General features: G+C 33.3%; 1 non-coding gene and 1 pseudogene across 1 annotated transcript; one reads left to right on the plus strand and one right to left on the minus strand.

Moving 5' to 3' along the window:
• Window positions 1-3,095: 3,095 nt before the first annotated feature.
• Window positions 3,096-3,167, plus strand: TRNAC-GCA (transfer RNA cysteine (anticodon GCA)). Its single transcript has one exon. It is a non-coding gene; the product is annotated as a tRNA-Cys (tRNA).
• Window positions 3,168-5,015: 1,848 nt separating this feature from the next.
• On the minus strand, window positions 5,016-9,366 carry LOC107770732 (protein ETHYLENE INSENSITIVE 3-like; annotated as a pseudogene).
• Between the last annotated feature and the right edge of the window lie 4,744 nt (window positions 9,367-14,110).

The following is a 14,110-nucleotide window of genomic DNA, read 5'->3' on the forward strand; positions in this document are numbered from 1 at the left end:
TAAGTAATAACGAAGGGAACATTTTTAAATTATCTCCTAACTAGTGGAACAAGAAAGACATGGATGGTTTAATCATGTAAACCAACAAAGACACTCTTGAGCCATGTTCGTCGCTCTATGCATTCGAGTTTGTGATTAATGTTTCTCCTAGAGTTAAATACCTTATTTTATATGTATATATCAAGTGTGATCCGTTTTTACATGTTTGTGGGTGGGTGGGTTGGGATGATTTAGCGCTTTGAGTGTAGGTGTAGCTTGAAGTGCAGTATGATAGAAAAGGATAAGTTATAAGGTGGAAAGGAGAAATAAAGCTACTCGTATCTAGTGTTTGTGCGATGGAAATAAATATAATATATATTTTTTTGTCTTATTAATAATTTTTACTTAATAATAATTAAATGATAGTACTCTCTCCCTTATAATTGCCGTGTTTCTTTTTATAATAAGAGGACTTTTTGACTATTCTCTTATTGACTTTTCACTTATAAGTTTGCTATGCTACGTAGTCAATATTTTTACTTTCAAAAACCGTTAATAAGAGAGCTTTTTGATTACTATACCCTTATTTAATACTTTTCACTTTTAAGTTTTCTATGCTATATAGTCAATGTTTTTACGTCCGGGAACATCTAATACTAAGCGCAAAATGATAAAAAAAAGTAATTAATTATACTTTATTTTTTAAAACGACAACTATTTTGCACCAGATATAGTTAGTAACCAAAACAAATAATATAAGACCGGAGGGAATATACATTATTTTCACTTTATTTTATAATTCTAATGATTAAATTGCCCGAATAATTAGTGTAAAATAATGTAGACAACTATTTTCCGAAGGTTAGAAGAAGGCTAGTACAGGACAATAAATCCTTTTGTATGTGAGATAATAAGTAAATATGACAATTGTATGTATTTAAGGAGGGGAATTTTTCTTGGGAACCCCTATGGGTCAATGACCTTTTCTTTCAAGTGGGAATGCAATGAATTTTTAGTAAAATGTTGTGGGGATGGGGAAAGAAATGTGTTACTTTGTTGTTTCTTGTTTTTGTTGAATTTATGAGTTGGCAATTACCTTAGGGTGTCTTATCCTTTTGAGTTTCTTTGAATATTTGTTTCTTGCGACAGTTACATTTGACCAATTAGGGGATCAACTTAAATTGATCATACAAATAGCCTTACATTTTTCTTTTTCTTTGCATATATGGAGTGTAAGTTAGAAAGAGAAAAGAGCATTTAAGGCAAGTGATTGAGTGTAAATTAGGAAAGTAATTAAGAAAACTTAACTTAGTTTAGGACATCCTTTAGGTGAAAAGGGGATGTTTTGCTTAGAGTTGGAAAGAACCAAATGGTATAACATATTATAAGAAATTAAAATTTTCTAATATTTTGTGTTTAAAGGTTATTAATTTTCTTTTCTTCACAAAGTTGATAGAGGAAGAGAAAATTCAATTGGTTAACTTAGCATAGACCATGAAACCATTTTAATTGGTGTTATTGCGATTTTAAATTGTGACATCTTAACTTTAAACTGTACTATCTAAACATATTGAGATTTATTAAGTCAAATTCTTTTAACCGTAGAATTGTACACAAGACTAACTTTGAACAACAATAATAACATACTCCATATTATTCAATAAGTGGGGTCTGAGGAGGGTGTGGTGCATAAAGACCTACCCCTAGGGTTGCTTATAGGGTACATCAGACAGATATTTACGTTAACGGTTTGACTTATCCATTATCGGTTTATAAATGTAGTAATCCGCTAGCCATCCAATAAGATATCGTGTGAACTGGTATCGGATTAACGATTATTGGGCGGTTTATCAGCTAAATCAAATAGACAATAAAAAAAAAGTTGAGAATTAGAGATAAGAAATTTTTTGAAGTAAAGCATTCATCTGCTCGGTGCTCGCCTCTCTCTAGTCAAGCATTTATATAATCCAGTTGGTTTTAGCAATACTGTTAATAACAATTTCATGTACAGAGCGAGAGAGATAGGTTCTCAATCTCAATAGACAATTCTTGTAAAATAAATCTCTTTTTTCTCTTAGATGGCAATGATAACATTTTTTGTTGATCATATAGTTCAAGATTGTGGCTTAAGTATATATACTCTACATATATTACTTACCAGATCATGATAGCAAACAAAATGATGACGTACAGTGGCAGCACAATATACATATCTTGTTCTATGAAGGCTTAGGCTAAATCACCACCACTCACTGTTGCCACAAATTGATGATATTGGTAGCCTCATTAAGAAGAATAATCATATGCTTTTGTGATATCCAAGGTTTACTCTCCGGCATGATTTTAAATACCATTTTCATTGAAAAAATCAAACAAATCCAATCATACATCAAGGTCTACATCTATTATTTATCATCAAATCCAATCATACATCAAATATTACTTTATACATAGAAAGAGAGGTAAAAGTATAAATATAAAAAATTTTAACGGTTTATTTGGTAAGGAAATTGAGTAATCCGCTCTCAAACCGTTAAGCCGTTAATTATAAAATTTCAATCCGTTCACCAACCATTACCTCGATAACCTGATATCAATAAGTCAATAAGCCGTTTTTGTGGTTCGGTTAACAGTTACGGTTCGGTTTTGAACAACCCTATACTTTTAAGGGGTAGAAAAATTATTTCCGATAAAGACTCGACTCTTGACAAGATTAACTTTGGACAAATTCTTTATCAATCACTCGATCCTTGCTTAACTCCTTGTTTCATAGACCTTTTTTATCTTCTGTTTTTGTTAGTAGAAAAAAAAAAGGTGAAAGAACAAGAAAGGGAAAAGTTAGAAAGTGAAAAAGGGGGTTATTATCCAAGTGTTTGATGGCGGCAACCAATGGATGTGGAGGGACACTTGGGGTAAGTAGAAGTGGCAACGGAACTGGCCAATTATTGTCCCAAAGACTTGACAATAGTGAAATTGCACATGATACATGCTAACAGGCAAATGTCGCTATACCAAAAGGAAAAACTTTTCACCCCAAATCACTTATAAAGTCAGTTTTCCCTCTTCTTTTTTTATTTAACAGAATAAAAATTTGAAAGGATAATTTTTATATCAATGGGTCCATAGCTCAGTGGTAGAGCATTTGACTGCAGATCAAGAGGTCACCGGTTCGAACCCGGTTGGGCCCTTCTGTTTTTATAGATTATAATAGTTTACTATTTTTAAACTTAATTTTCTTCAGAGTCTGCTGGTTTTGAAGAAACTGTCATAACTACAACATTAGAGATATATCTTATAAAATTAAATTAAATAACATAAACGATAAACTTATAAATCAAATGGGAGATGTTTGCAAGAGTTTGGGGCATGATCCATGATATCCAAACTCTTATGTCGTTTTCGACTTGTGCTGTACATATCTTTTGGTTTGAAAATAAAAAATTTTGCTTACCAAAAAATAAAATAAAAAAATAGATAGGCATTCTCTGAGCTTTCCTGTCCTGCATGTGTGCACATTATTTCTGCCATGTATTTTAGCAGCACAAAGTATTGGGTTATCGTTTTGTTTTAACCATTTGTATATGATACTTATTGGCTCGATTAATTTAAGTTCTTATTGTCAAGGTCCGTTAAAGAAAAAAATATTTTTACAAAGAATTTCTTCATTTTTATGGCTCAAACTCGAGATTTTCGTTTAAAGGTGGAGATCTTATTCATTTCACCCCATTACTATGACGCCATTGAAGAGAAAATTAATGATGGAATGATTTTATCTATCCCATAACATTAGTTAATTGTTTGAGTTACCGTTCACAATTATATTAATTCATACTTTGGCTCTTTATGTTTCGTTTTAACTTGTTGTTTCTCATAGGAATCTTATCCAATAGAAAGAGTTGTCCTTTGCACAAAGCATCTCGAGGGCTTAGGGAAGTATCGCACCTTAAATGGTGTGATGTACACAATCTACTCTAATACAACATTAGTTTCTGTTTCCATGGCTCGAAAATTGCATGTATATCATAAACTAGTTAACTGAACTGTGTAGTTAATCGAGATTCGGCATATAATAGCAAAACAAACAGTACGTGTTTATGTTAAACAGGTGTTAGCTAACCAATGTTCGTCACGTAGAAGATTTAAAAACAATTCTGTGTCAGGTCATTATGTTACAACTGTTCTGATTTCATCAAACTGTTTGAGAATAAACTACTTGAAAATTCTTTTTCCTAATAAGAAAATGGGATAAACCAGTTAGCCTATCAACAAAAGTTGTCTAGTGTTTTTGGGACAGTTCTTAATGCATAGTTGTATGTACATTGCATTTGCCTTTGAGCATTACCTGTTTAATAAATTTTTCTTTATTTATTAATCTTCTCTGTTTGACCTGTATAAATGGAAGTGCATCTTCTAGTTTTTATATTGGATCTGTTGATATAGGAAGGAAAATGTCCAAATGCATGTATATATGGAGGTGTAGTAAACAAACAAAAAAAAAATTGTCTTGTGGCTCTCCGTGATTATTTTTTTCTATCTGCCTAAGCCGTAGTGGACAGAATTACCTGGTACCTGCTGACAGAAGATGACAGGTATCCTGTGGAATTTGTCTGAGGTGTGCGCAAGCTGGCCTGAACACCACCACGGTAATCAAAAAAAAATTTGAACAAAGACTTCATCGTCAATTATTGTATTGTTGACGGAAATCTTAAGTAAACCTAATAACTTCGGGGGGGGGGGGGGGGGAAGGTTAGGAATTACTCATAAATATTAAAACTACTTTCCTGAATAGGCTTAAATGCTATATTTGATGTTTAAGAAGTTTTTACTTTCGATTTTCTTACAAGGAAAACAGAGTTCAGTAAAGTAGAATCAATCAAAAGAAAATTGAATGTGAAGGAACCAGCCAACACTACATTGCTTCTTAAATTAGAAATTAAGTACTAATAAACATAATTGGGATCTGCTCATTCACATGATCCCTGTCTTATTACTTTTTCATTCCTTCAATTTACTTTCTTGTTCCATTTTTCTTGGGAGAGGGAAGTGGGGAAGGGGAAAATAGGCTAATTGTGTACTTTCCAGTTTTCCCTAAAGGTGGGTATCTGTTTACTCTTATTTTTCTTCCATAATGATCATAGTCAAACTAACTTACGCGCATCTTGACTATTTCACTAGGCACCCGCACTAGAGTTGGACAAATAGGAAAAAGTTACTTGGCGTTTTTTGTCTCTACCTGATTTGAACTTCGATTTGCCATCATTTTCACCTAATTTATTGACCGCCAGCCTACACCACTGGGTACCCGGTATCTGCTAATTCAAGTATGTTCAAATATGAGCAAGCTAACTAAGTCCCATAGAAATGAACTTAAAACAAGCATATCCACAAGCCTGGAGACACTTGACCAAAGCAAACCATAAACTAAAAGAGTTATGTTGTTATAGCAATAGAAAATCAAACAGTTAAAACAGACTTGGAAGCAGAAGATACAGCAGCAGAAAAAAATATGGGGCACCACTTCACAGAGAAGCTGACTTTGACTGGACATATTGATGAGGGAAGACAGTTGGCTTGATCTCATTCACGTGAAAGTTTGAAACTCCCAATTAGGAAGAATTTCTGAAAGGGCAAGCTAATTGATGATTGTCTCTGGCAGATCTGTCCTGAAAACCATGGCGAAGTTCACTGTAAGGACATTGAGGAAACTCGCATGTATAAATCTTTTGGTCCATCGTAACAGTCTGTTCATCGGATTGCTTCCTCTTCCGGTTGAAGTCTAAGCTTGTGATCATTTCATCTTTGTTTGGATGAGATTGTTGCTGCAGAGGCTGCGTCTCCTTGAATCTCTCGAGACTAACATTCAACAAGCTGAGATGGTTTGGTTTTTGCTCATGAACATCAAAGTTGGGCTCACCTTGAGCACCTTCAACGTGATACTGCTGTCATTCGACATAAAAGTTCCACTAGCACCAGCTGAGGACAAGGGCGGACAGCGATCAGGATAGAGTTCTCGAGCCGAAGCTTCCTCCTGACTGATGAAGGCAAGCCAAGTTGCACTTTCTTTGGCTGTCATCTTATCTTGCAATGCACTTTGACTGCCTTACAAGCTTACGGATTTTAGCAATATCGGGGAACATGTGCTTTATTACTGCTGTGAGGACACCAACCTTCCACGCTTTCTTCAGATCATGAAGCTTCTTTTAAGGCAGAGGACTTTGTTCCTTCTGAAAACCCAACTGAGGCCAGCAATCCTCCTCCCCTGTAGGCCACCACGGGGCGAAACACCTTTCTCCAATGGGAAATCTTCTCTGAGGAGGATCGCAGTGCTGCATCAGAGCTGACAATAACGAACCAAGGGTGGTATCTTAAGCTCCTGCAAGGTGTGAGGCGTAGGACCAACTGGATTAGATCCCTCGATCATCCCTGGGATGGCATGATCAGCTTGGTATTTGGCTATTATGGCCGCAGGGCCATTTCGATCGAATCTCACTTTATCCTTCCACCACTCCCGAAGATTATCAGATGTCCCACCAACCGGCTTGCCTTTTTCCGGAATGATCCCATAAACAAAGCCCTGAGCTTTACATACTTCCATCATTTTCAACATGTACTTCAAGATCCCGTCCTGTGCCCTCGACATCTTCTTCCTCCTCGTCTGCTCAGTTGAGTTTTAAGGCTCTATTTTACATTTTAGTCAATTTTTCATATAAAACTTTCTGAAAAATTATACGGATTGCACACGCAAGTCGAGGAATGATAAATAGTGTTTTCCAAGGTCTTAGATCACAGAAATAATTATACAGAAATATCTTCTTCCTCCTCGTCTGCTCAGTTGAGTTTTAAGGCTCTATTTTACATTTTAGTCAATTTTTCATATAAAACTTTCTGAAAAATTATACGGATTGCACACGCAAGTCGAGGAATGATAAATAGTGTTTTCCAAGGTCTTAGATCACAGAAATAATTATTAAATTTAAAGATGACATTTTGGGTCATTACATCTGCTCAGACTTCTGTCATCACTCAACAATTTTTCAAGCAACATTCTAGTACCGACCTGTTCAAATGGGGTAGTTCAGATTGAGGAAAGTACTCAGTCAAAGGAGCATACAAGTTAGCAGGAACTCACAATGTAATAACTAACCAATGGCCTTGGAAGTTAATATGGAAAATCAAATTGCCACCCAAAGTCATCTGTTTCAACTGGACTGCACTTCATGAGGCTTGTCTGACACAAGACAATTTAGCCAAGAGGAATTTTCAGATTGTGAATAGATGCTACATGTGTCAGAGAGAGACAGAAACTCAGTCATTTTTATCTTCAATGGCCTGTTGCAACTGATTTATGGAGTATGTTTATATCACTCTTTGGGCTTAGATGGGTCATGCCACATAATATCAGGGATGCTTTTGAGTCTTGGATTAACTGAAAAGTTGATAGCAACATCAGAAAAGTATGGAAGATGATACCAGCAGCTATTTTTTGGAGAATTTGGAATGAAAGAGTGTTTCGATGGAGTATCAACTTCTCCTCACAAACTCAAGGCCAGATGCTTCATGTATTTGTATAATTGGGCTTATCTATCCCCTATTAACCCCCCTGATAGTTTTTGAATATTGTTAGCTCCCTAAACATTTGTAAGGAGCTAACAATTACTACACTCTTTTGTAATTTATGCATCTTCTTGATGCCATTAATGAAAACAATTACTTCATAAAAAAAAAGATATCAAAATTACTGCAGGGTGAGTTCACCCAAAATTGTACACAGATAACAAAATAGGCTAACTTATTTTTAATTTTATCTAAACATTCTATAAGCAGCATAGCTAATATTTGAGGACCAACTGGATTAGATCCCTCGTTCATCCCTGGGATGGCATGATCAGCTTGGTATTTGGCTATGGCATTTCGATCGAACCTCACTTTATCTTTCTACCACTCCCTTAGATTATCAGATGCCCCACTGACCGGCTTGCCTTTTTCCGGAATGATCCCATAAACAAAGCCCTCTTCTTCCTCCTCGCCTGCTCCTGCAACTGACGATGTTTTGCAGGATCCACACCTTCCTTACTTTTAGTCATTTCCTTCAGCCTTTTCAGCTTCATCTTGTCCCTCCACAGTCTCCTCTCCAACTCATCCACATCAATCTCCTCATCACTATAATCATCATCCACCACCGGCTCCAGCTCAGTCTGTGGAGCAGCCGCTTCCACTTCTTTTAGTGGAGCAGGAAAGAAATCGAGATCGCCACAGAACCTCATATCATCAAACATCATCATCTTGACAGGAAGAATAATCCCTCAAAAAAGTGAAGCTACTTGCAACTTCCACAAAATCCGAACAAGATTAACCAGATAATACCCAAAATCCTCAATTATCCTATGCTTTTCCGATATTCAGCGCAGAATCTACTGAAATCAATCAAATTACATGATCTTCCCTCCTGCAAATACATTAACAAGGAACATAAGAAAATCTCAGTAAACATTTCCAGAACTGAAATTCAAATCACACAGAAACGACAAACAAAAAGTTAATTGATCCATATTTAGATGAGCCAAAAAAGAAGCATAGTTTTTTTCATATGAGATAAAGCCAATATTATCTCCAGACAATATAAGCACTCTGCAATTCCCATTTTCTCGGAAACTCAACAGAAAAAACTGTACAAACTATCTCCCGCGAAAATCCAAGAATATTGACATACTTTCCCAGATCCAAAATATCAAATATTCATGTAATCAAACAGAAAGCTAGAAAAAAGAAAGAGGGAGTTCGTAATAAAAATCCTGTAACGTACCTAACTACGTAGTAATAGAAGACTGATGAGACCATAGGACTAATTTTCCTTTATTAGATTTATCAATTGATTATAGAACAAACTATTTTCAACAAATTCAGAACAGAAACACAGAAAAATCCAATCGTGAAGCCAAAGCTCAAATCTTTATATCACTACTCACGGCCTCATAGAAAATACATCCATAATTTCAAAGATCAATTTATCTGTGGATGTCAAAAACTTAAGTCAAACACAATTTGAGAAGAAAAACCAAGCCCAAATGAAACTAACATCAAAACCTAGTAAAGATCTAACTTGACCACACAAGGTATTAAAGCAAATATTTTCAGGAAACAGTTTTGTAAAGGAGAAAAAATAATTTTTTTCTTACAAGAGTCTGTTCAACTTTTCTTTCTGGTTAGAGAATAATTGACCCTTCCGACTGTAGATGGACGAAAGAGGGAGAGGGGGATGGGGAAGTTATAGTAGTAATACATACAATTTTAATAATGGAGTTGTGAATGTGATAGTACTATTTTGACGGTGGAAATGTATTGGGAGATGAAAAGTGTCGGCTCTTTTCTAAAAGCCAAGCCAATAAGCTTTTCTTTTGCTACTCTTTTTCATTTTTGGATTTTTATCTTCTTGGCCTCAATATAAACACACGTTTAAATTTATTCATCTGTAGTTTGGTGTCACTATATTTATTTTCGGAAAAGGGCCTTTGAACTATTTAAAATAGTTTTAAAATGTCCTTTGTTTATTTTTGGTACCAAAATTTTTTCTGCCATTTATATTTTAGACCACAAATATCCTTAAACCGCTAGTCTTGCCATTGAAGGTGACATGGCATTCCAACTGGATTAGATTTGCTTACATGACCATCCGCCTAAGCAATCCAGCATGACAAAATTATTTTTTCGGAAAAAATATTTTTCCGGAAATTTTTTACTTTTTTCAGAATAAGTGTTAATTTTGTATTTTAATAAAAATTTCCGAAATAAATATTTTTTTCGGAATTTTTTTATTTTTTTGTGAATAAGTGTTGATTTTGTATTTTAATAAAAATTTTCGAAATAAATAATTTTTTTCGAAATTTTTTAACGTTTTTCGGAATAAGTGTTGATTTTGTATTTTAATAAAAATTTCCGAAAAAAATAATTTTTCCGAAATTTTTTTACTTTTTTCGGAATAAGTATTGATTTTGTATTTTAATAAAAATTTTCGAAATAAATAATTTTTTCGAATTTTTTTTACTTTTTTCGGAATAAGTGTTGATTTTGTATTTTTAAAAAAATTCAGAAAAATAATTTTTCGGAAAAAATAAATTTTGTCATGTTGGATTGTTTATGTGGATGACCATTTAAGCAAATTTAACTTAATTGAACTGTCATGTCACCTTCAATATCAAAACTAACGGTTTAAGGATATTTGTGGTCCAAAATATAGACGACTGAGATATTTCAAATAGTTCAAGGGCATTTTTGGTCATTTTCCGAATTTTTCTGCGTATCCTTTATTAAAGAGGTCATCTCGTTATTGTTTAGTCTAATTCGGAGTTATTTTTAGCTATTACTTACTCCTCGATCACAGTTTACTTGTCTATTATACTAAAAATAAATATTCACTTTTACTAGTTCAATTTGAAAAATTAATGAATAATTTATTTTTATATCATTTTACCCTTTTTATAAATACAACTCTCTCCTGTCATATTTAATTGATATTTTGGTTATTTTCATACATATTAAAAAATTCATATTTTAACATTAGTTAATAATAAAATTGACAATATTAACCTTTGTTATTTCTTTAATTTGTTCATTGATAATATAACAGATACCCCGAAACTCTTTACTCTAAGGACAACTTTGTAAAATAGAAGTTAATTCCTTCTTAATATCTGAAAAATCAAATATTATGGACCACAAAAAAAGGTTAAGAAATCAAGAACTAATTTTCAATTTATTTTTCAACATATAATAAATAAGGGTGATATAGTTACCATGTTATTTATTATTTCTTAAGGGGTGTGCCAAGTCAACAGTGGACATGTAAATTTAGGAGAATATTGTAAAACGGAATGTGATTAAAATATTTTAATTACTTTGTGTTCATAAGAGAAGGGACAAATGCTGTTGTGAATTATGAGGATGAGTGAATGCGAGGAACACAAGCTTACGTTCCAAACAAATAAATGCATAATTTACGTTATTTTTTGTCTAATTTTATTTATCAAATATGGGTTAATAGAGTAAAATTCATTTTGCCTATAGTGTTAGCTAAATTTACAAGAGAGTATGTAAGGTAAATGTTGTGAGCTGTTGTTCTAAGGAAAATGAAAAATCACCAACTTCAATAATTAAATTTCTTTAAACTCAAAATAAGGTATTATGATCAAGAAATAATGATAAAAATAAACCTAGCTTAATTTAATCTTACTCTGTTCGAGTTTGTGATTAATGTTTCTCCTAGAGTTAAATACCTTATTTTATATGCATATATCAAGTGTAATCCGGTTTTTCATGTTTGTGGGGTTGGGATGATGTTAGCGTTTTTAGTGTAAGTGTAGTTTGAAGTGTGGTATGAGAAGTTATAAGGTGGGGGAGGAGAAATAAAGTTACTCGTACCTAATGTTTGCAACAAGAAAATTAATAAAATATGTTTTTTGTGTTATTAATAATTTTTACTTAATAATAATAATTAAATGATAGTACTCTCTCCCGTCTACTTTAGTTGTCGGGTTTTTTATTTACGCGAAAACTACTAATAAGAGGGCCTTTTTTCCCGTCTACCATACCTGTATTTACTTTTCACTTATAAGTTTTCTATGCTATGTCGTCACTATTCTTACTTTCAGAAACATCTAAAACTAAGCGCAAAATGGTAAAAAAGTACTCTAATTAATTATACCTTGATTTTCTAAAATGATAACTATTTTGGACCAGATATGAGTAGTTAATAACCGCAACAACTAATATGGATGGGAGGGAGTATACATTATTTTATAATTTATAATGATTAAATTGCCTGAATAATTAGTGTAAAATAATGTAGATGACTATTCACGGAAGGTCAGAAGAAAGCATGTAAACTTCAGAAAAAGTCTAGTACAGGACAGTATATCCTTTTGTATGTGAGATAATGAGTAAATTCTATTACAATTGTGTGTATTTAAGGAGGAGAATTTTTCTTGGGAACCCCTATGGGTCAATGGCTTGTTCTTTCAAGTGGGATTGCAATGAATTTTAAGTAAAATGTTGTGGGGATGGGGAAAGGAATGTGTTACTTTGTTGTTTTCTTGTTTTTGTTGAATTTATGAGTTGGCAATTACCTTAGGGTGTCTTATCCTTTTGAGTTTCTTTGGATATTTGTTTCTTGCGATAGTTACATTTGACCAATTAGGGGATCAACTTAAATTGATCATAGCCTTACATTTTTCTTTTTCTTTGCATATATGGAGTGTAAGTTAGAAAGAGAAAAGAGCATTTAAGGCAAGTGATTGAGTGTAAATTAGGAAAGTAATTAAGAAAACTTAACTTAGGTTTAGGACATCCTTTAGGTGAAAGAACCAAATGCAATGGTATATCATATTATGAGAAATTGAAAATTTATAATATATTGTGTTTAAAGGTTATTAATTTTCTTTTCTTCACAAAGTTAATAGAGGAAGAGAAAATCCAATTGGTTAGCAGAGACCATGGAATCATTTCTCTGGATCCTTGCTTAACTCCTTATTTCAGAAACCTTTTTTTCCTTCTTCTGTTTTTGTTAATAAAATAAAATAACGGCTATAAGGAAGAAGAAAAGAAAAAAAAAGAAAAGGAAAAGAAGTCTAGGAGCAACGGTAAAGTTGTCTTTGTGTGACTTCGAGCTGTGAAAACAGTCAATAATATTTGTTTTAAGATAGTCTGTTTGCATCACATTCCTTGGGGTACAGATCTTCCCCGAATCTTGCGTGAATATAAAATACTTTGTGTATCAGACTGTTCTTTTTTATATTAAAAAAAGGCAAGAAAAAAAAGGTGAAAGAACAAGAATGGAAAAAGGTTAGAAAGTGTAAAACCATCAAATGTTTGATGGAGACAACTAGGGGTGTCAAACGGGCGGGTGGGATCGCATATGGACGTGTCAAAATGGATAATGCAAAAACGGATAAATTATCTGATCCGATTCATATTTAATACGGATAAAAAATAGCTTAACTAGTTGATAATATGTATATCCATGTTATTTATGACTTCTTGAATATAATCACTTCTCGGAGAATTCCTAGTCTCCCAAACTTGTGGAACTCCCAATTTGAGGGTTTACAAATTTAAAAGTTAAACTCATTTGTTATCCATTTTCTAAATGGATAATATGATTCTTATCCATATTTGATCAATTTCTAAAAAAATCATTATCCAACTTATTTTATAATAAATAATATAAGTGAATAACCGTTTCTTTTTAACTATTTTGCGATAAACGACCAACACTTCGGGTAAGTAGTAGCTGGCCAATTATTGTCCCAAAGACTTAACAATAGTGAACATTGCACATACCAATACAATGCTAACAAGTGAATCACACTATACCAAAAGATCAAGCTTTTCAACCCCAAATCCATGAAAGTCAGTTTTCCCTCTTCTTGTTCTGTAGATTTTTTAAAGGATAATTTGTTTCATCAAAGGGTCCATAGCTCAGTCCTCAGTGGTAGAGCATTTGACAGCAGATCAAGAGTGACGGGTTCGAATCCGGTTGGGTCCTTCAAATACTTTTTTCTTACTCTAGTTTCAAAGCATATGACGCCTATAGGACTAAAACATAATTCCTGATTGTAGAAGAAGAGTATTGCTTGCCAAAAATTAGCAAGAACCAAAGTAAACAATTTCGTGAATACTCATAGGAAGGAACAAAGGAAAAAAAAATTACCTAGTAAATAAGCAGATTTTCTGTATTGTTTCTTCTAATGGTGATGGTTATGCATATTACTAATTTATAATTCATTTATATAAGGTCATCAGATAAGGAAAACCAAAAGTTTACTAACACCTGCCACCACTTTGTAGCTAACGTTAATGGTGGGAGTTAAAAATGCTAGCGGGTGATAAGAAATTCATATCCGTTCCAACTTTTTGTAATCGTTATTTACCATTTAGTAGGATCCAAATTAATTAACCAACTTCATTATGAATTTATTCTTGTATGAGTTGAAAACGTTCATGTGGTGATAAGCAAATTCATTCCGATTCTCACGTTTTGTAGCCAGTATTTACCTTTTAATAGGATCTAAATTAATTAGCCAACTTCATTGTGCATAAATGAATAGAATACACTAAAATCTTGGCAGATAGATACATT

This window comes from Nicotiana tabacum, chromosome 22, assembly GCF_000715075.1.
Source record: "Nicotiana tabacum cultivar K326 chromosome 22, ASM71507v2, whole genome shotgun sequence".
NCBI lineage: Eukaryota > Viridiplantae > Streptophyta > Magnoliopsida > Solanales > Solanaceae > Nicotiana > Nicotiana tabacum.